Here is an 8,130-nt window from a genome sequence, read left to right as displayed (position 1 = left end):
CTCTCGCCAAGACTAACGGTTCAGATTAGAGCGATCGAATACGTTCCGGACCGTACAACGCGCATAGACAAGTCAAAATCCCAGAATAAAACAAAACGAAATCGGAGTCGGCCATGAATAGGAACCGACATGGCAAAATCCAACCAAACGTCAAGCAAATATTTACATCTCAAAAGTTAGCATATACAACCCAAAGGGCATACCAAAGTGATTCAAAAGTGGATACATGTACGGTTTGCCAAATCCAAAAGAGAAACGGACCCAAAAGTATATTTAGGGTTTAACTCAATGAGCTATACAAAAGATATGTCTAACTAGCTCAATTCGACAACCATTTGTCAAATCCAGTCCAAAAGTATTTATTTTCCTGTAAGGAAAACAAAAAGGAACAGAAAGGGGTGAGCTTGCGCTCAATGAGGTACCAAACATATATCAGAAAATCATGGCATTTCACATTTAACAAATCAGATACACATGCCAGATGTAAAGTAAAGTAACTAATGATTCAAATCAGAAGGATACAGGTGGCTCTCAGGAGCCAAATTTCCAGCGCAATACTTGATCCAAACCGGTTGACTCTCCGTCAACGTATATAGAACCAACGCGTCCGTAGACCTCACTTCGCACCGAATTCCGTCCACCAAACACCCCTTTACCGGGCCCGCTCACCGTATTCGAACATAAATGGTAATACTCGAGTATACCCGGAATCAAGGGTCTCAATACCCAAAATCCCCGAACAGACTACCGTGGTTCGTTATCTAATCGTCCAGGCCCTTGCCGGCCCGACTCGAATAACTTAGCCACAGGATTGAGCTCATAGGTCATAGAAATCCGAACAGATGCAGACACAGATAACAGATTCAAATTTTGTATAGTAAATTGGCATATGAACAGACAAGAGAACGAGTGTGATAAAGTACACCCTCGTCTCGAACAAATAAACAGATTGCAGAGCAGAAATCAAGTTAAACAGCAATGGAGGGGAGTGATACACTCACCGATTCAACTTCAAAAGTTTTTACTTCAGATTGGCCTTAATCGCCAAGAAACCCTAAAATAATCAAAATAAACCAATTGAAGGTTTCACATCCATAATCGAGTAAACAAAATGCACATGAGGCTCGACTACTAGTCGTATGCCTCGCCAAATAATTACAAATGCAAGGGTACAAAACATGATTTTTGGGAATAAAAAGATAACATGAAGACCTAGGTTCAACAACCCAAAAGCCCTTTCATTTCTACCAAAAGGCAAATTCAACTTAAAAGAACCAAACGGCCTAGAAAATCGGGCAGCACTTCCCCTAAATTTCTTACTTTTCCAGCCATTAAGGCTTCATTATTTCCTCAAATCAGTCCCAACATCTCACACAAAAGTCATCTCATTTCCCAAAAGCCGTTCACGAGGCTCAAAGTAGTACAAGTACAAAAGTTAGCTAGGAAATGACCGGAATGAAAGCAAGCCCTAAAACATGCAAACAAGTACAAGGAGACTCGATAACGAGTCATAAACCAATGCCAAGTATGACCCCAATAGGGTTCCATAAACATATACAAACATTAAAGAAAACCAGAAATTTCGGACATGCAATTAACTTTGGCCCTGAAAAAAACAGGTTTTGACTTTACTTTGCGGTAATAGCACCAAATGCACTACGATTATCGGATGAGGGTGAAAGACCCACCATTTCGAAGCTAAACGACAGGGTTACAACATCACAGAAGGTCACTCAACCCCATTTTGAGTGCAAACAGGTCAAAAATGCAAGATACTTCATCAACAACGTAAAACAGATTCACCAAAACGCATTCTAGCGGAAACATCATAACTCAGGCTCTACAAGTCCAAATCCAGAAATTCCAAAACCAGTTGAAAGCTAAGAAACAGGGATAAATTTCATCAGAAGGCCTCAACAACCAATTCAGAAGCAATTCCAGCCAAAACAACCAATTACAGTCGCAAATCCCAATTTCGGGTAAACCAGAACAGCAATAGTAATTTCGACTTTTCTCACTCTACACTACTCCGATTGACCTGAAATTTTGTAGGCTCCTCTAAAATGTCATTCCCTACAACTTTCATGTTTTGAGGTAAGGCCAATTCGGCCTCTATCTAGGACCAAAAATTTCGGACAGAATGAAGAACCAAGAACCCTAATTTTCCAGATTTCTTCCAAAACAGAAATTAATTGCAATCTTCCATTTTTTCCACCTCCTAGAGTCATTAAACATCAGTTCCCATCATCAAGGATAGCCACAACATCACATTCATATTAAACCAGAAAATTCATCAATAAATTGAAAACTTCATCAATTCATCCAAAACCAAGAAGTAAACCACAAAATTCATCACTTTAACTACCACTAGGCACTAATTAAGCTTCATTAAGTGAAGGAGAAAGTTCAATCACCACTCACCTAGTAAACAAGAGAGGAAGAGTTGTTTGTCACCTTAGCTTCCCAAAACACTTCACCAAACCACTTACTAACACCTAAAGAAGAGATTTTATGGAGTAGAAACAAGTCTAAGTGATTGCTTTGGATGATTTGCACTAGATGGATGCCAAACTTTGAAGAGTTTTTCTTTCTTCCTTGCTCAAGGTGGCCGGCCACAATGGAGGTAAGAAATGGTGATTTTTGTGGTAATTTTTGAGATATTTAATCAATTGGTCAAATAAGTCAAAAAGGTGAATAGTTGTCATAAGTTACAACCACTCTTAAGGTGACACTTGTCACTTCCTTTAAAACATCTCTATCCTTTAAGTCCCTCTCACATCAATCACATCGCAACCTCCACTTATCTCTTAACACCCGATAAATTTCAACCAGTATCCGAAACTTAGCCTAATTGGCCGAATTTTTCCGAACTTCTCGCACTAGTGGGTCCCACGTCCGGTATACGCTCTTAATTTCTCAAAATCTATTCGATACTAGAAAAATCATCTAAAAACTATATTTACTCATAAAAATGTTCCGGATACAGAAAGTACAGAAAACAAGTCATGAAAAATGCGAAAACCTAGAAAATGCAATTTACGGGTTCTCACACTCTCTCCCCCTTAAACAAATTTCGCCCTCGAAATTTTCTCTTCAAAATTTAAAGTAACCATTGGCATGTACCTTCTCCGTCTTCAGAGTCAGAAGAAACGAGGTTCTTTATTCCAGTCCCTTCTCCACTTGACGGTCCAGGGTCGGTCTTGATTGGTTGATGGGTTCCTTTCTTTTCACGCGCTTTAATCGTGCAATGAGCAATTCGATGCTCGGCGCTCCCACAGCGCAGACATCTCCTTCCCTTTTTCCAACAATCCACTTCAATATGATTGGATTTTCTACAATAACCACAAATTGTCACACAACCCGCTCCACGGCCCTTCTTAGCAATTGATCTACCAGCTTTACCCTTTTTCTTTGCATGAAAGATCTTCAGTTGTGGCCTTGCAATTCCCGTCCTTTGAGCTTCCTCTGGAGTCCCCCTAGAAGTATTACCTTGTGCCATTGCTACGGTCTCCTTGGAAATCTCTTCGTATTTCCTCTTTAACTCCATGTTTTGGTGTAAGAGCTCAAGTTTCTCTGAATATTCTTGCTTCTATCGCCCTTCCCAGTACTCGGTCAGCCTCCTTTGAACCTCTATTTCATCTCGGAGAACCGAAATTTCCGGATACGGATCAACCCAATGTGTCATCTTACGGAAGTGCTGGAACTCGGATGCTAGCCTGTCGGGCAAAACAATGGGTCATAATACATTCCTAAGTACAAGTGGCACTCTCGGTCCTTGTCCAGCTATTGTTTCCCTTTTCTTCTCTTGATTCTTGGCCGCGCTTAGTTCCACGGCCATGACCACGTCCACGACTACCTCTTCCTCATATATAGATTTTTTTTTTTCCTCCCCTTTTTTTTTCCCCTTTCCCCAAGGTAATTCAACGCATAAATACAGTAAAGTGACAAAAGTAATTAGATTCTAGCACACCAATTACACCAATGACATATACACATATAACACACCATGTATCAAGAAAACGGTTAATCAAATACACCAATACATGCCAAATTAGACAGATAATCCTATGCACCATACTCAAACCACTGTTATGTCATAGCGGTATCAAAGCAAATCAAGAGTAAAGGCGATATAGTCCCAGACCCAATTAAAATAACCCCGTCCGATCCCTCACGTCACTTACTATGCAAACTAGATATCCAATAACCTCTTGTACTCATTCCAGTCAAACAAAGCTTATTCATGTTCCCAAAATGCAACTCTCACCTACGAACACCGCCTCAACTCTGGAGTACTCAGGCACAAGAATCCGAAATAAGACAATTCACCTCTCGAGCTGGCCAGTCCCAAGAGTAAATCATCAAAAATCGAAATTCCTACCAGACGTACCTATCTATGGTCCTCACATACCACAAGAAAATTTAAAGCCTATAACATTCACAATTCAGAGCTTAGGCTCAAACGAGCATTTAATCCTTCATACCTATCCACCACTTAGTCCAAGCTCACTCCGCGCAGAGACCACGCGAAGCAGGCTCTGATACCAACTGTGACAGCCCCACCTCACCCTAAGGCGAACCAAAGGGTTCGGTGGACCGCCTGCCCAGCTCTCGCCAAGACTAACGGTTCAGATTAGAGCGATCGAATACGTTCCGGACCGTACAACGCGCATAGACAAGTCAAAATCCCAGAATAAAACAAAACGAAATCGGAGTCGGCCATGAATAGGAACCGACATGGCAAAATCCAACCAAACGTCAAGCAAATATTTACATCTCAAAAGTTAGCATATACAACCCAAAGGGCATACCAAAGTGATTCAAAAGTGGATACATGTACGGTTTGCCAAATCCAAAAGAGAAACGGACCCAAAAGTATATTTAGGGTTTAACTCAATGAGCTATACAAAAGATATGTCTAACTAGCTCAATTCGACAACCATTTGTCAAATCCAGTCCAAAAGTATTTATTTTCCTGTAAGGAAAACAAAAAGGAACAGAAAGGGGTGAGCTTGCGCTCAATGAGGTACCAAACATATATCAGAAAATCATGGCATTTCACATTTAACAAATCAGATACACATGCCAGATGTAAAGTAAAGTAACTAATGATTCAAATCAGAAGGATACAGGTGGCTCTCAGGAGCCAAATTTCCAGCGCAATACTTGATCCAAACCGGTTGACTCTCCGTCAACGTATATAGAACCAACGCGTCCGTAGACCTCACTTCGCACCGAATTCCGTCCACCAAACACCCCTTTACCGGGCCCGCTCACCGTATTCGAACATAAATGGTAATACTCGAGTATACCCGGAATCAAGGGTCTCAATACCCAAAATCCCCGAACAGACTACCGTGGTTCGTTATCTAATCGTCCAGGCCCTTGCCGGCCCGACTCGAATAACTTAGCCACAGGATTGAGCTCATAGGTCATAGAAATCCGAACAGATGCAGACACAGATAACAGATTCAAATTTTGTATAGTAAATTGGCATATGAACAGACAAGAGAACGAGTGTGATAAAGTACACCCTCGTCTCGAACAAATAAACAGATTGCAGAGCAGAAATCAAGTTAAACAGCAATGGAGGGGAGTGATACACTCACCGATTCAACTTCAAAAGTTTTTACTTCAGATTGGCCTTAATCGCCAAGAAACCCTAAAATAATCAAAATAAACCAATTGAAGGTTTCACATCCATAATCGAGTAAACAAAATGCACATGAGGCTCGACTACTAGTCGTATGCCTCGCCAAATAATTACAAATGCAAGGGTACAAAACATGATTTTTGGGAATAAAAAGATAACATGAAGACCTAGGTTCAACAACCCAAAAGCCCTTTCATTTCTACCAAAAGGCAAATTCAACTTAAAAGAACCAAACGGCCTAGAAAATCGGGCAGCACTTCCCCTAAATTTCTTACTTTTCCAGCCATTAAGGCTTCATTATTTCCTCAAATCAGTCCCAACATCTCACACAAAAGTCATCTCATTTCCCAAAAGCCGTTCACGAGGCTCAAAGTAGTACAAGTACAAAAGTTAGCTAGGAAATGACCGGAATGAAAGCAAGCCCTAAAACATGCAAACAAGTACAAGGAGACTCGATAACGAGTCATAAACCAATGCCAAGTATGACCCCAATAGGGTTCCATAAACATATACAAACATTAAAGAAAACCAGAAATTTCGGACATGCAATTAACTTTGGCCCTGAAAAAAACAGGTTTTGACTTTACTTTGCGGTAATAGCACCAAATGCACTACGATTATCGGATGAGGGTGAAAGACCCACCATTTCGAAGCTAAACGACAGGGTTACAACATCACAGAAGGTCACTCAACCCCATTTTGAGTGCAAACAGGTCAAAAATGCAAGATACTTCATCAACAACGTAAAACAGATTCACCAAAACGCATTCTAGCGGAAACATCATAACTCAGGCTCTACAAGTCCAAATCCAGAAATTCCAAAACCAGTTGAAAGCTAAGAAACAGGGATAAATTTCATCAGAAGGCCTCAACAACCAATTCAGAAGCAATTCCAGCCAAAACAACCAATTACAGTCGCAAATCCCAATTTCGGGTAAACCAGAACAGCAATAGTAATTTCGACTTTTCTCACTCTACACTACTCCGATTGACCTGAAATTTTGTAGGCTCCTCTAAAATGTCATTCCCTACAACTTTCATGTTTTGAGGTAAGGCCAATTCGGCCTCTATCTAGGACCAAAAATTTCGGACAGAATGAAGAACCAAGAACCCTAATTTTCCAGATTTCTTCCAAAACAGAAATTAATTGCAATCTTCCATTTTTTCCACCTCCTAGAGTCATTAAACATCAGTTCCCATCATCAAGGATAGCCACAACATCACATTCATATTAAACCAGAAAATTCATCAATAAATTGAAAACTTCATCAATTCATCCAAAACCAAGAAGTAAACCACAAAATTCATCACTTTAACTACCACTAGGCACTAATTAAGCTTCATTAAGTGAAGGAGAAAGTTCAATCACCACTCACCTAGTAAACAAGAGAGGAAGAGTTGTTTGTCACCTTAGCTTCCCAAAACACTTCACCAAACCACTTACTAACACCTAAAGAAGAGATTTTATGGAGTAGAAACAAGTCTAAGTGATTGCTTTGGATGATTTGCACTAGATGGATGCCAAACTTTGAAGAGTTTTTCTTTCTTCCTTGCTCAAGGTGGCCGGCCACAATGGAGGTAAGAAATGGTGATTTTTGTGGTAATTTTTGAGATATTTAATCAATTGGTCAAATAAGTCAAAAAGGTGAATAGTTGTCATAAGTTACAACCACTCTTAAGGTGACACTTGTCACTTCCTTTAAAACATCTCTATCCTTTAAGTCCCTCTCACATCAATCACATCGCAACCTCCACTTATCTCTTAACACCCGATAAATTTCAACCAGTATCCGAAACTTAGCCTAATTGGCCGAATTTTTCCGAACTTCTCGCACTAGTGGGTCCCACGTCCGGTATACGCTCTTAATTTCTCAAAATCTATTCGATACTAGAAAAATCATCTAAAAACTATATTTACTCATAAAAATGTTCCGGATACAGAAAGTACAGAAAACAAGTCATGAAAAATGCGAAAACCTAGAAAATGCAATTTACGGGTTCTCACACTCTCTCCCCCTTAAACAAATTTCGCCCTCGAAATTTTCTCTTCAAAATTTAAAGTAACCATTGGCATGTACCTTCTCCGTCTTCAGAGTCAGAAGAAACGAGGTTCTTTATTCCAGTCCCTTCTCCACTTGACGGTCCAGGGTCGGTCTTGATTGGTTGATGGGTTCCTTTCTTTTCACGCGCTTTAATCGTGCAATGAGCAATTCGATGCTCGGCGCTCCCACAGCGCAGACATCTCCTTCCCTTTTTCCAACAATCCACTTCAATATGATTGGATTTTCTACAATAACCACAAATTGTCACACAACCCGCTCCACGGCCCTTCTTAGCAATTGATCTACCAGCTTTACCCTTTTTCTTTGCATGAAAGATCTTCAGTTGTGGCCTTGCAATTCCCGTCCTTTGAGCTTCCTCTGGAGTCCCCCTAGAAGTATTACCTTGTGCCATTGCTACGGTCTCCTTGGAAATCT

The sequence above is a fragment of the Coffea arabica genome, chromosome 3e (genome assembly GCF_036785885.1).
Source record: "Coffea arabica cultivar ET-39 chromosome 3e, Coffea Arabica ET-39 HiFi, whole genome shotgun sequence".
NCBI classification, from domain to species: domain Eukaryota; kingdom Viridiplantae; phylum Streptophyta; class Magnoliopsida; order Gentianales; family Rubiaceae; genus Coffea; species Coffea arabica.
The sequence above is the reverse complement of the archived record's forward strand: the minus strand, read 5'-3'. Positions refer to the sequence as shown.